Here is a 13,099-nt window from a genome sequence, read left to right as displayed (position 1 = left end):
TGTTAGCATTCATTAGTCACAGTTTCAGCAGTAATCACACTAGAATTCTGTCAATTACGCTCATCGTCCAGACCTGGTGTCATCGGCCCATCACACAGGCTATTTTCAGCTCTGGGGTTCACAGTAAGGAGGACATGTCTCTGTCTGTAGTCCAGGAGAAATAACTAACATGTCTGTGCCACAGCACAGGTAGCCAATCTCATATTTATTACCAGGGCTTGACATTAACTTTTTTTGCTCACCAGCCACTGTGGCTAGTGGTTTTCCAAAGTTACTAGCCACTCAGCATTTTCACTTTTTGACATTGATTCCATGGGGAAAAACTGCCATATAGATATTTTTTATATTAGCCTATCTCATAATTTGGCAGCAGGTTTATTAGGCTGAAGTTACGACCTGACGCACGGACCCATTATATTGTTACACATGCGTTTTCTTTCTCAACTGTTTAGGCTCACTTAAAACTGACTGTTTTTACATGAATACTCGCCAAGACCAGCATTTTGACATTATGTTGTGCGTATTTGACTGTTTAAGCACAATAAACAAGTGAAAAAGAACTCAATTTAGTACTGAGGAGTGGCCTTTATGTGCATGCAGTTTGGGTGTGGGCACAAAATCTGTGGGAATAAGTAAACTGTGTCAACTCGCTGTTGGAGAGATGAGAGAGCGAGAGGAGAGAGCAACTGGTATCATGTGTCTATTCTGCAGTAAATTTTTATTGGAAGCGCTTCAGATATTTCAGCAGCGATGTGTATAAAAAAATCGATATTTTTGACAACACTACATTTGCACTTAGTTTATTATTTCTGATTACACGCCACTGCTGAAATCCAACCGCAATTTGGCATTTTATAACCACAAATAAGCCATTTAGTAGGTTGATTCTCCAGCAAACAGTGTAAAAAAAAAAGTGCAACATTGTCTCAATCAATGATCTGAGTTTTGGATGGGACCACTTGTTTGTCTAATCATTAGCAGACGGGGGAGTGTTTGGGAACAGGTTTAAAAACACATTTATGCTTACGCTGAATTGTAGGCCTATGTACTGACAGCATCTAAAACGTAAAAATGATGTTTACAAATCCTTTAATTTTTATGGAATGAATTAGTTGATTTAATTAAGCAATAAGGTATGCTGTATCGTGAATACAGTCACGTCTGAAGGGTGTTGTGTGGCACGACATGAAGCAGAGTAAATTTCTTCTGCTAGAAAAATAGTCCCTGACAGCGACAGTAAACTGCAGGAGAATGTTACTTCCTAGATGTAATGCATCATCTGATGTAGCACAAATAAAAACTAGAGACTAGAAACTGTTGTTCCCATGCGCTTTAAACCATGTTGCATCACATTGCGAGTTCGCCTAAGAAGTGTCATTAAACAGAATAACTCAATGAACACCATGTACAGTACCATACCTGAAACAGAAAACTTTTACGTTTAACAACAACAGGAAATATTACTTTTATAATTGTATTTAATCTATGATTAAATATGTTTAATGCCATGACCTTTAACATATTTTGCCCATTTGACATTATAATTAACATTTTGTTATGGGTGATTTCTGGTAGCATTAAACTCATTTCAAAATATTGCATCTTTATTCAAGCCTAAGCTTTAAAATGCTTTTATTTTGTTAAATTTTTATTTTGTTTACACAGCTGTGGCTAAATAAATGAAGAATGCACCATAAAATTATCATAAATGTGTCTCATAATGATCTATAGTACATTGATATATATTTTATCTCAAATTATTGTAACTGCACACTATTCTGACTATATTGTTGAGAGGTGGATAGAGGTGGTAAAAATTTAAATGTTATGTTATGAGTACAGTCTGCTTTAACAGATTGTTTCAACAAATGTAAAATATAACATGAAAACAGTCATTGATAAGCCTGCAATTTCACAGATCAGAATGAACATTTAATAAGCACTGCTTTTTCATATGAATTCAGTATTTATTGCCCCATTTATGAATAGAATAAAGGCCATATCAGTCTAACATAAAGTGCTAACATTGAACAGCAGACAATGGCTATTATAATATTAGGGGCCAATCATCTGTCATCTGTCTATGAAATTCAAAGCTTTTCTGACATCAATTGAAGAATAAAAAAGAGAAAAGATGTCCATGCAGATGATATAGACCATAGAATCATGGCCATGATTTCTGACACTTCCCACTTCTGATGTGGAGCTGTCAGTCTCAGGCGCACCACTCTCTTATTCTGTATCTGCTGATGTGTGTTTGATGTTTGTGCGTAAAAGAGTGGGTGTGCTCCTCCATCTTTACTGTAGCGGAAAACATAGCTCTTTGTACATCAAAAGCCCTGTTCCACTGTTAGCCCACACTCCGCTGACACCGAAGTGCACACAGGAGGAGATGAGAGGAAGAGGAGGAGGAGAGGGGGAAAAACAGGGCCGTCAGAACGGATGCGAGGAGCGAGACTGGAGAAGCACCTGAGGGAGGGTGCATGGCGAGCACATCATTAGAACAATTTACAGTCAGTGCCTGATTTCAAAAGCCATGCTAAAGCCGGAATATACACTTCACTGCCGCATTAACTTCACTGGAAGAGAAATCACAAAAGAAGTAAATATATAATTAAAATTATATAAATAGAATTTGGATACAAAGTCAAAATGTCAATAAAATACCAATAGAATTAGCATGATATTTTATGCAATATCATTATATGAGTTCAACAGCAATGCACTCAAATAATCAGAATTAGAACTTAATAAGATTAGATAAAATAAGATATTTTAGTAATAATAGTAATAAGAACATAAAATATTCTAGCATAAGAAGTACTTGCATGATAACCTGCATGATATAAATAATATATAAATGTCACAGAAACCTGTCAACAACATTTAACTTGAAAGACAAAGACAGAAAACGAACAAAGGCAATTGTTCGACAAACATTAGCTTCTTAATGTTTTAGGCCTAATAAAATAATGTTTTACACATCTGCAAACTTTGTGTATTTTTTCTTTATTTCTTTATGATTTTTTTTCATTATTTGGGGGTTTAAAAAAGAGTTCCCTTTTGAAGTGAAACTCAACACTGCGTCTTGGATTGATGCTATGGGGAACGCCATCAGTGTCTGAAGCATGTTTGAACACACATCCAATTTCATTGGCTAGCGACAGTCCGTGACATCATTAGCGGAACGCCCGGAAGTATAAGAAGATGCCCATAATACACGGCATCAACTCTTTTTGTCTTCCCTCTCACAGTTCCCGCTGTGACTGTCTTGTGTATTACAGTAGGGTCCTTTGCTCCCCCTTTTAAACCCATGTTTAATGGGTTAAAGTCCATGTTAGGAACCTAACAACAAGAGGCACTCTGCCTAAATAAGTGGTCCTCCATATTCTGCACTTTTTTAATAAAGTGTTGGGAATCTGTCTTGTTTCTGGGAAGAATGCAAGCAGGGTGTGAGTGCTCTTCCCTTATTGTCTTGATGTATTGTCAAGAATATGTTGCATCTAAGAATATTTGCCATTATTGTACTGCAACCTTTGTATGAGGGTCAAGGTTGAATCTCCCCCGAGAAATGGTGGTAATGGCCAGTTGAAATTTTTCTCCCTGTGGTAATCATTCCCTAAGAGCTGTGATAAGCGGAAAGAGGCTGTAACAGCTGAGCCATTCTTTACCTTAGAGCTCTGCTTTTAGGGCTAGAAGAGCCTGTGAGGGGGGAAGGTTGGACATTCTGGAAGTTCTCTTGCTATAAAGGCATAGAAACTGAAATATCTTCCATATTTATGGGATATTTATAGCTTAGGGAATACTACCACTAGATGGTCTTTGTACATCTTTTTAAAATAATAATAATAATAATAATAATATGTTTATTTTCTATAGCGCCTTTCAAGAACCCAAGGTCGCTTCACAATGCAGTACAAATAGCAAACAAACAGCAAGCAAACAGATGCAAAGGCCATCTGCTTATAACGGACAAACAGATGGAAACAAGCATACACTAGTTGACATGAATCAAAGAAAAACATATTGTACTATTTATCAAAATATAAAATTACGACAAAGTATGTAGCAAATAGAGCTGAGAAAGTGGAGAACAGAGAAAACAGTGTTGAGGATGATTTAATGGGCAAGCTTGAAAATATGAGTTTTAAGTTGTTTTTTGAAGGTCCGGATGTTGTCGGTCGCACGAAGATTCGGGGGCAGCTTATTCCATAACTTGGGGCCAACAACACTAAAAGCCCTACCGCCCACCGTAGAGAGTCTGACCCGGGGTACCACGAGTAGGTTTTCAGTGCTAGACCTAAGGGCCCGAGTTGGAACATATGGCTGTACCAAATCAACAAGGTATTTGGGTGCCGGGCCATGTAAGGCTTTATATACTAGGACTAACAGTTTGAATTGGATGCGGTATATGACAGGAAGCCAGTGCAGTTGGTGAAGGATAGGAGTGATATGGGCAGATTTTTTATTATATGTGAGGGCTCGTGCAGCAGAGTTTTGTACCATTTGAAGGCGATGTATTGCTTTGGTGGGTAGTCCGCTGTATAATGAATTACAGAAGTCCAATCTGGAAGTGATGAAAGCATGAATAACAGTTTCCGCATCTATAAAGGTAAGAGAGGGGCGAATACGAACAATATTCCGCAGGTGAAAGAAGCATGATTTGACAGTCTGACTAATGTGTGAGTGAAAGCAGAGCGTGGGGTCGAACAAAACTCCCAGATTCCGTACAGTTTTTGAAGGCCTAATCTCAATACCATCTATATCAATAAAAATGTCATGTCTGGGTGAGCTCTGTGATCTAGGGTTAATCAACAGGATTTCGGTTTTACCAGCATTAAGCTGTAAAAAATTAGAGGACATCCATGTTTTAAGTTCGTGGAGGCAGGAGATAACTGAAGAGGGTGGAAAAGATGAGTTGGGATTGATCGTGAAGTAGATTTGAACATCATCAGCGTAGCTATGAAAATTGAGACCATGCTGTCTGATGATCTGGCCTAACGGTAGCAAGTAGATTAGAAATAGAAGCGGACCAAGTACAGAGCCTTGGGGCACACCGTGAGAAACAGGCACAGAGCGTGAGCGATTCTTACCTATCTTAACAAATTGTTGTCTATCACATAGATACGAGGTCAACCACTGAAGTGCCGCACCCGTGATGCCTATTGCAGACAATCGTGAGATAAGTGTTGAGTGGCACACAGTGTCAAATGCTGCACTGAGGTCAAGTAGAACCAGGATACTATGTGCACCCGAATCAGAAGCCAGAAGGAGATCATTTAGTACTTTTAGAAGAGCTGTTTCTGTGCTGTGGTATGTACGGAAACCAGATTGAAGGGGTTCAAAGAGATTATGTCTCTCTAAGTGTGATTGCAGTTGTGCCACAACTACCTTTTCAAGTAGCTTGCCAACGAAAGCGAGGTTTGATATTGGTCTATAATTGCTATGAGTGGCGTTGTCGAGGCCGGGCTTCTTGAGGATTGGAGTAATGGCCGCTACTTTCAGATTAAGTGGAACAGTGGCAGTGGCAAGAGACCTGTTAATAAGGTGGGTAATAGGTTGAATGAGTAAAGACAAATGAGTTTTTAAAAGGTGTGTTGGAATAGGATCAAGTGTACAGGAGGTAGAATTTGATTTGTTAATCATTTTTTCAACCACAGATGTATTAGTGAGTGAAAAAGTGTCTAGCGGACAACCAATCAAATATGGAGTTGAAGGGGTAGCGGCAGTAGAAGAAAACGACTGATAAATGTCAATTTTTTGTAGGAAAAAAGACTGAAAACTTTCACAAAGATCAGCAGAACCAGTAAGAGCTACGGTGGACGGTTTGACCAGTTTATTTATTTCTGTGAAAAGAGCTTTAGGTTTGCATTTAGCTTTGTTAATAACAGTAGAGAGATAGTTAGAGCGTGCGATGTTAAGTGCTTCTTTGTATTTCACTACTGAATCAGAAAAGGCTATGGCATGGACAAGAAGGGAGGATTTGTTGTGGAGTCTTTCAAGACGCCTACATTGAGTTTTCAGAACTCTGAGCTCAGGGGTAAACCAAGGAGAGGAATGAGTAGACGGAACAGTTCTAGTTATTAAAGGAGCAAGCTCATCCAATACATCACCAGTCGATTTATCATAGGTAGAAACTATCTCATCAGGACACAGCAGATTGAGTGAGGAAGGAAGAGCAGAAACAGCAATGGCAGCGGAGAAATTTTCAACAGTTATAGTTTTCAGATTTCGGTAGGATATAATAGTGTTAGTTATAGGTTTTACAATGGGGAGTGAGAAATCAAAGAGAATTAGTTTATGATCAGAGATGCCCAGATTATGACCCTGAACATGCACATTGTCAATACCAACAGTACAGAGCAGATCAAGAGTATGAGAGTGAGAATGTGTTGGGAAATCGATATGCTGAGATACTTCAAAATAATCCAGAACAGACAAAAAGTCTTTTGCAGCAGTACAATCAGAATCAACATGTATGTTAAAGTCACCAAGCATCATTATTCTATCATGCCGGGCAAAAGCGAGAGTGAGAAGTTCAGTCAGATCAGAGCAGAAGTTTGGGTTGTTTCTAGGGGGTCTATAAATCAATAGAATCAGAAGCGGAGCGGGGCCAGCAAGTTGAAGTGAAAGACATTCAAAACTTGGAACATCAAGAATGTCATATTTAGTCACTTTGTAATTGTTCTTAAAGATCACTGCCAGACCACCACCTCTACCACTAAGTCGAGGTTTTGTCAGATAACTATATCCAGCTGGGGTTAAAAGGTTCAGCTCAATGAAATCGTCAGGTGTTTGCCAGGTTTCAGTCAGAAAGAGTAAGTCCAGGTCTCTCTCAGTTGTAACTTCATTCAGTAGTGTACCCTTGCCAGTCAGGGAACGAGTGTTCAAAAGTGCGCAGTTGTGTCGATGGGGAACATGCGACGAGTAGGTCACATCTTTGGATAGGGTTTTGAGAGTCCTGGCGCGGTGAAGAGTCACATCATTACTATGGTAACGCTCCGATCTCGGCGACAGTATCACAGGTATTGAGAGACAGGAGTCGTAGTTATAAAGCCATCTACGTTTAGCAGACCGATGGATATAACGTGTACGACGTGCAATTCCGAGAGTAGTACACAAATCAAACGTGGAGGATTCCAGACGGATTAGATGATTTAAGTTATGCAGTTGCAATGAAGTATAGTTTAAATCCATTCCGTGAATGAGAAGCAGAACAAGGCCAGCAAAGCCCAGGGCCAGCAGTCTCAATGCCGGAGAGTTATTAATGGCAAAGTACATCTCTTTGCAGTTTAAGACAGCACTCAGAGAAAGCCGAATGGCCACCTACGTTACTACAACACCACGTTAGCCAAACCCAGCTGATGTTAAGTGTAATCCACTAAACTAAGCTAAGCAGCTCGCTAAACAAGTTAAAACTTGCCTACCTGCTGCAGCAGATGTTATGGGACTCACAGATATGCAGCGGTAGAGGGCTCGCGGGGAAAGTAATGCGAGGCCACCACGTTAGCCAGACCAAAGAGGGCAGAACCACAATAAAACACTACGCAATGAATAAGGGGAAACTTACCCACCGAGAGTGTAGAATGGTAAAGCCGAAACAGTGGGCAGAGGGCTCGCAGGGATTTCACAAAGTGAGACGCTGAACAGAAGTTAGCAGAGATAGTCCAGATTGTGCAGGTAGTGACAGGGACTTCAGAAAATGTAACATCCATGCAACAGATGCTTAACTCAAACATCCAACACTGTTCCATTAAGATTTTATGTCCCAAGAAAGCACATCAGAAGCCAACAGCAGGTTTATCCCGATTATATATCCCGATTTTGTGTCCCGAGAAAAGAAAACATCCAGATTCTCCTTTTCAGCAGTGTCGCCCAGAAGCAAACAACATGATGTTGAGGATGAAACGTAACAAACAGAAAAAGTCCAGATTCTCCGTTCCAGCAGTGTCGCCCAGAGGCAAGCAACACGGTGTTAATAGAGGAAACGTATACAAAGATTTACAAAACAAAACAAAACAACGATTTGCGATGAGAAGCGGCAGCCATTTCGCGCACAGCGTACTCTCACTAGATTTATGGATGTGTCCTTGTTGACTCTCTGACTCTAGCTAAATAATCTGTTGAGTCAAGGTATGCATGTGTATATTCGCATACAAGCATTCCCGCGGCATGGCGGAGTGGGTATTTGTTCCCATAGCGTCAATCCAAGATGCAGTGTTGGGTTCCACTTCGAAAGGGAATGTGTCGGGTTATGACTGTAACCATGTTTCCCTGAGTAGGGGAACGAGACACTGAGTCTTGTTGCCATGCCATTGGGCCTACCTGCATCACTCCTTCAGACAAAAAAAGAGGATTACGAGTATTACCGGCATCTACTTATACTTCTGGGCGCTCCGCTAGTGATGTCACGTTCACATAGTCATACATATGCCACCTCTCTTCCATGATCTGTCATGCAAGGTGCCAGATCAATATAAGACAGACTCCCTCTGCTCATCTTTCCCGTCACACATCAGTCAAAGCACCTGTGTAAATAACCACCAACCAAAAGCTTTTAAACATGACACTTTCAAAGCCATGGGCTGGGAATTTCAGTTATGATGGGGTCCTGACACTTAAAGAGAGAAGGGGATTTGACTCTGGGCTTTGTCCCACCTAATCCCAGATTAATTGCACTCCAAGGCTGTGAGAGGTTTGGATGAATACATGTATCATATCTGTGGCAGCTTGGTTTCGTCTCCCTCATGTGTGCATTTTTTTTTTTTTTATGGAATACATCATAGCAGTTAATTGAAACAGCTTTTCTAAAAGAAATCATGCCCGTTGGGACTGAAGTATTTCTGAACAGGTTTGAGTCTGTTGTTTGGACTGTGCTCTTTCTTTGCCTCTCATGGCTATTGTGATTGGAAGGTGTTGAATAGAGATAGGGCTCCACTGACTGACAGAAGTATAGGCTCCTGAAGACTGGCCATCAATGCATGGCGAACCCAAGTGGAATTGAGCATTGCCACTCTCTTTCAGTCATACATCATACAGCTCCATTAGAAGAAGTCTATTTCTCTCAGTTCAGAACACACATATCACTGGTCTACACTGTATAAAAGAGAGTTCTTCAAAAAAAAAGTATATGTAAATTATCTTGCATCTCAACTAAAAATGTGTCCTTGAGAGTAAGTGAGAATGTAATCCAAAGATCAAACTGAGAGTCTATAGATGTGATTTTGTGTTTGAGGTTTTTTTCCCCAACATGCTCTTTTGAGGAAATTTCACACGTTTTTTAAAGCTGCCGTCGGCAAGTCTGGCAGATTGGGTCGATTAGCCAAAATTTTGAATGTTTACAACTCTCATGCCCCTCCCCACTACCAGCGAGCGCCCTCCCATCGAGGTCGTGCTCGTCAGTGCGTCACTGTGCGTGTGTACCTGATTTTCTGTGAACGCGTCCGTCTCTTCAGCATCTATCAACACCATGGACTCGGAGGTAGGCTGCCCTGGCTAATCTATCCATAGATAGCAATAACCGAGGAATTGGAAGCTTGTTAGTAGATTTTCTCTCCGCCATCACGCTTCATGCAATCTCCAGGCGAACTTCAGGCGTGGCGTGTGCATGTGATATTAACGTGTGCGAGTGAGGGGGGATCTGTGGCGTGTGCACGACCTGTGATTGACAGTCAGATCTCACACCCCCCTGCGCTGATTGGACCTGATGAAGCGGGAGCGCTGTTTTTTTGCAAAACAAATAACACGCTCCAGGTGGAGTTAGAAGCTCGGGTTTTTTTCTAAAACCACCTTATTTATGTTGTTCTGTCGGATTATAGTGTCGATTACACTGAATATGATCAAAAAAATGTTGCCGACGGCAGCTTTAAGGGAATTTTATCCTGCATCACCAGAGTGTCACTCTTGTATCATATTCAAATATTTACCACGGAAACTTTGAGGGCAAAAATCTAAATTTTCACAATTTATTTACTCTCATGTCGCTCAAAAGCCTTAAAGGGATAGTTCACTTTGAAATTAATTGTTGGTATGTTTTAGCTTACCTCAAGGGCATCCAAGATGTAGGTGTCTTTTTTTCCACAGTAGACATGTCGCCTTAAAGACATTCGTTCCAATGAACTGCCGTAGACAAGGCGACATCTAGTGTGTATATATATATGCACCAGTCTGCGTACACGTCAGATCAGATCACTTCGACATGGCTGTGTATAAGAGGTAAAAACAATATAAATACTGTTCGTTTTCTCACACAAACCGCTCGTTTCGTGTCTTAGGCCATCAATGTGTACTTACGATGGGGAATTGTTTAATTTGGACGACGGGGAATTGTTTTAATTTGGACTCTGTGCATGCTCTTTGAGGCGGTGACCATAGACCTGCATTATATGACTGACAGGCAATAACGGTTTGACCTAAAAATATCAAAATTGAAACTACTGCGGAAAAAAAGACACCTACATCTTGGATGCCCTTGAGGTAAGCTAAAACATACCAAAAATTAATTTCAAAGTGAACTATCCCTTTAAGCCCCATTCACATCGTCAGAGACAAGCAGCGACAAAGCTACATGATCGCATTCATTTCAGTGGAGAGCTGGCGATTTTCAGTGACACGAGCGACAGTGACCATTGGACATGTTCAGTGACGCAAGAAAGTTAAGATATGTTTAAAGGCAGGCTCTGTTCACACCGCTAATGACTTTATCGCTGTATATTGCCAATGGCTGGCAGTCAGGTCGCTAGTGCGTTTCCACTACTGGTTGCCTAGTAACATTTGTGAATGTTGTTTTATTCCACGTAGTAGACAACAAACAAGTTCTCTTGCTGCTAAAAACAAACATTTTGGATAGAAAAGACTCAGTATAATTGAAATCCTACATAAAATGCCAGATGAACGAGTTTCGCTTATGCTAGATGCACAGTGCGCATTCATCATCACCATATGCTAATACACACACACTGTATGCACAGCCTGATTTTTCAGACTATATCATTTGTTTTTCCAGGCATGTTAATTGTTTTTTTGTGCACGTGAATAAGGTTTCATGCATGTGTATTTGGCTACTCGTGTGCATTGTATCTTTTGCATGAATTATTATTTAGACCAATCTGGTTCTATACATATGTGCCTTGATTGTTTTTGCAAGTAGTTGGTCCACAGTTGAAAAAGTAACAGAAAAATAACAATAACAAACTCAAACAAAAATCTTATGGAGAAATAGTAGTAATAGTAATATAATAGACAAAGTGATTGTCTTGAGTGACAATCTATGAGTGATTGAATCAATTATTCAGCCTATTCTTTCAAAGGAAAGAAATTAGTGACTATCTTTATGAGTGAGTCATTAAATCAGACATCGATTGTTCATGTTGGGGGTTGCAGGTACACACAAATTTTTCATTGGCAGACCAAAATAGGCAGGTAAATTGTGTTAGACTTATCTTGTAATTAAATGGTAAACCGAAGAGAAGAATTAAAATTAAACTCAAGAATACATCAATACAATTACTTAGATTGGGATAATGGATTAGATAATACATTATCAAAATATTAATTGATAAATGTGAAACATGAACATGTAGAACACAATGAAATAAAATAAAAACGTAAAATTTAAAGAAGCGATATCCAAAATAGGAAGAGAATGGACTAGAAATTGGAGATAAACAATAAAATAATATGTTTTTAGAAAGTTCGAAAAATATTTTACTGACTAATATAATTTAGTATAAAAAGTCAAAGCCATGAGGCCATATATTCCATGGTATAGCAGCAGTAAAATGAAGAAGAAGAAGAAATTAATAAAATAAAAATGTTTATTGCCTGTAATTGTGCCTACCCTTACTAACACGGAAAGTGCACAGGCCTTCAGGAAATTTAAGTACAACAACCTTGGTGGCTCAAGTTGTTGCTTGACGAGAACATTATGAAAATGAAGCTGCGCCAGTAATCATATTTCACTCTCCTTTCAGTTCAGCACTGGAACTGAGGGAAATGGCAGAACTAAATGGATTTGCAAAGACCTTGATAATCAGAAGGCCATGCTAATGTTTGGCTTCGATTTGCACATGGACAATGTCCCTTTTATTCAGATGTGAACCAATAGAAGAGGCTAAAGAAAGCACAATACATGTGGAAAAGGGACGGAGGTGTCTGACTGTCCAATATCCAAAAATATAAAATAATACTATAAACATTTTTAAGTCTGACAAGTTCTGACAAAAGCGATAAACAAGAAGGTTAATACAGTTGTCAGTTTCTTTGTCTCCTGTGTAACTTGCGATTATCCAAACTGCCTCTTTTGATCAAATATGGAAAAGCATGTAATCTTTCAGTGGTCTCTTTTGGGGGTAAGCATTTTAATTCAAATTAATCCATTAATCCACAAGCATAGCATCTCTTACTGGTCTATTTCATGAGGAACACACAAAACAAAAAAACATATTCCCCGAGTATTGTACCGTACAATACCAGTGAACAATTATTTCCATACACAGTGAAACATCGATGATGTGCTGAACTAAAGGGTTGAAATAGGCATCATGGATATGAAGAGATTTATGGCAATGCTTATCTTAACTTAATAAAAATGTAAATCATATCACAAACAGGCCTCCGAATGCTAATATGCTTATTGTTTGGTGTGAAACTGACTTTTATATTTGAGGCAGGGATCATTTGTCTTAAGAATTATTACGAAAAATGTAATTAACAGCAATGAATGCGGTGGTGCTCTAACCCCATTTTGGTTGGAGAATAAGTATCTAGGCTCTCTCCAATTATCCTCGCAAACATAATAAAATAATTGCAGTCTGGTTATTGTACATCTATATATCTGCTCATGTGTAATTTACATGAATTTAGTCAATGCAAATGGCAGCGTAATGACTTCAGAGACATTGTTATGCCATAATATTCGCTTTACAAACCTATTTAGCAATCAAGGGGTCACAATGCACTTTACATATCTGGTGTTAGAAAAAGTCTACTCAACATTGTTTGGCAACCTTTTCCACCTTCCATGCATTAGACTGCATTCATCAGCGTCACAATCAATTTGCATACAATTTATCTTCCCACATCCAGTCAAGCACTGTCG

This window comes from Leuciscus leuciscus, assembly GCF_965113295.1.
Source record: "Leuciscus leuciscus genome assembly, chromosome: 9".
Classification (NCBI taxonomy): Eukaryota; Metazoa; Chordata; class Actinopteri; order Cypriniformes; family Leuciscidae; genus Leuciscus; species Leuciscus leuciscus.
This window is presented reverse-complemented; position numbering follows the sequence as displayed.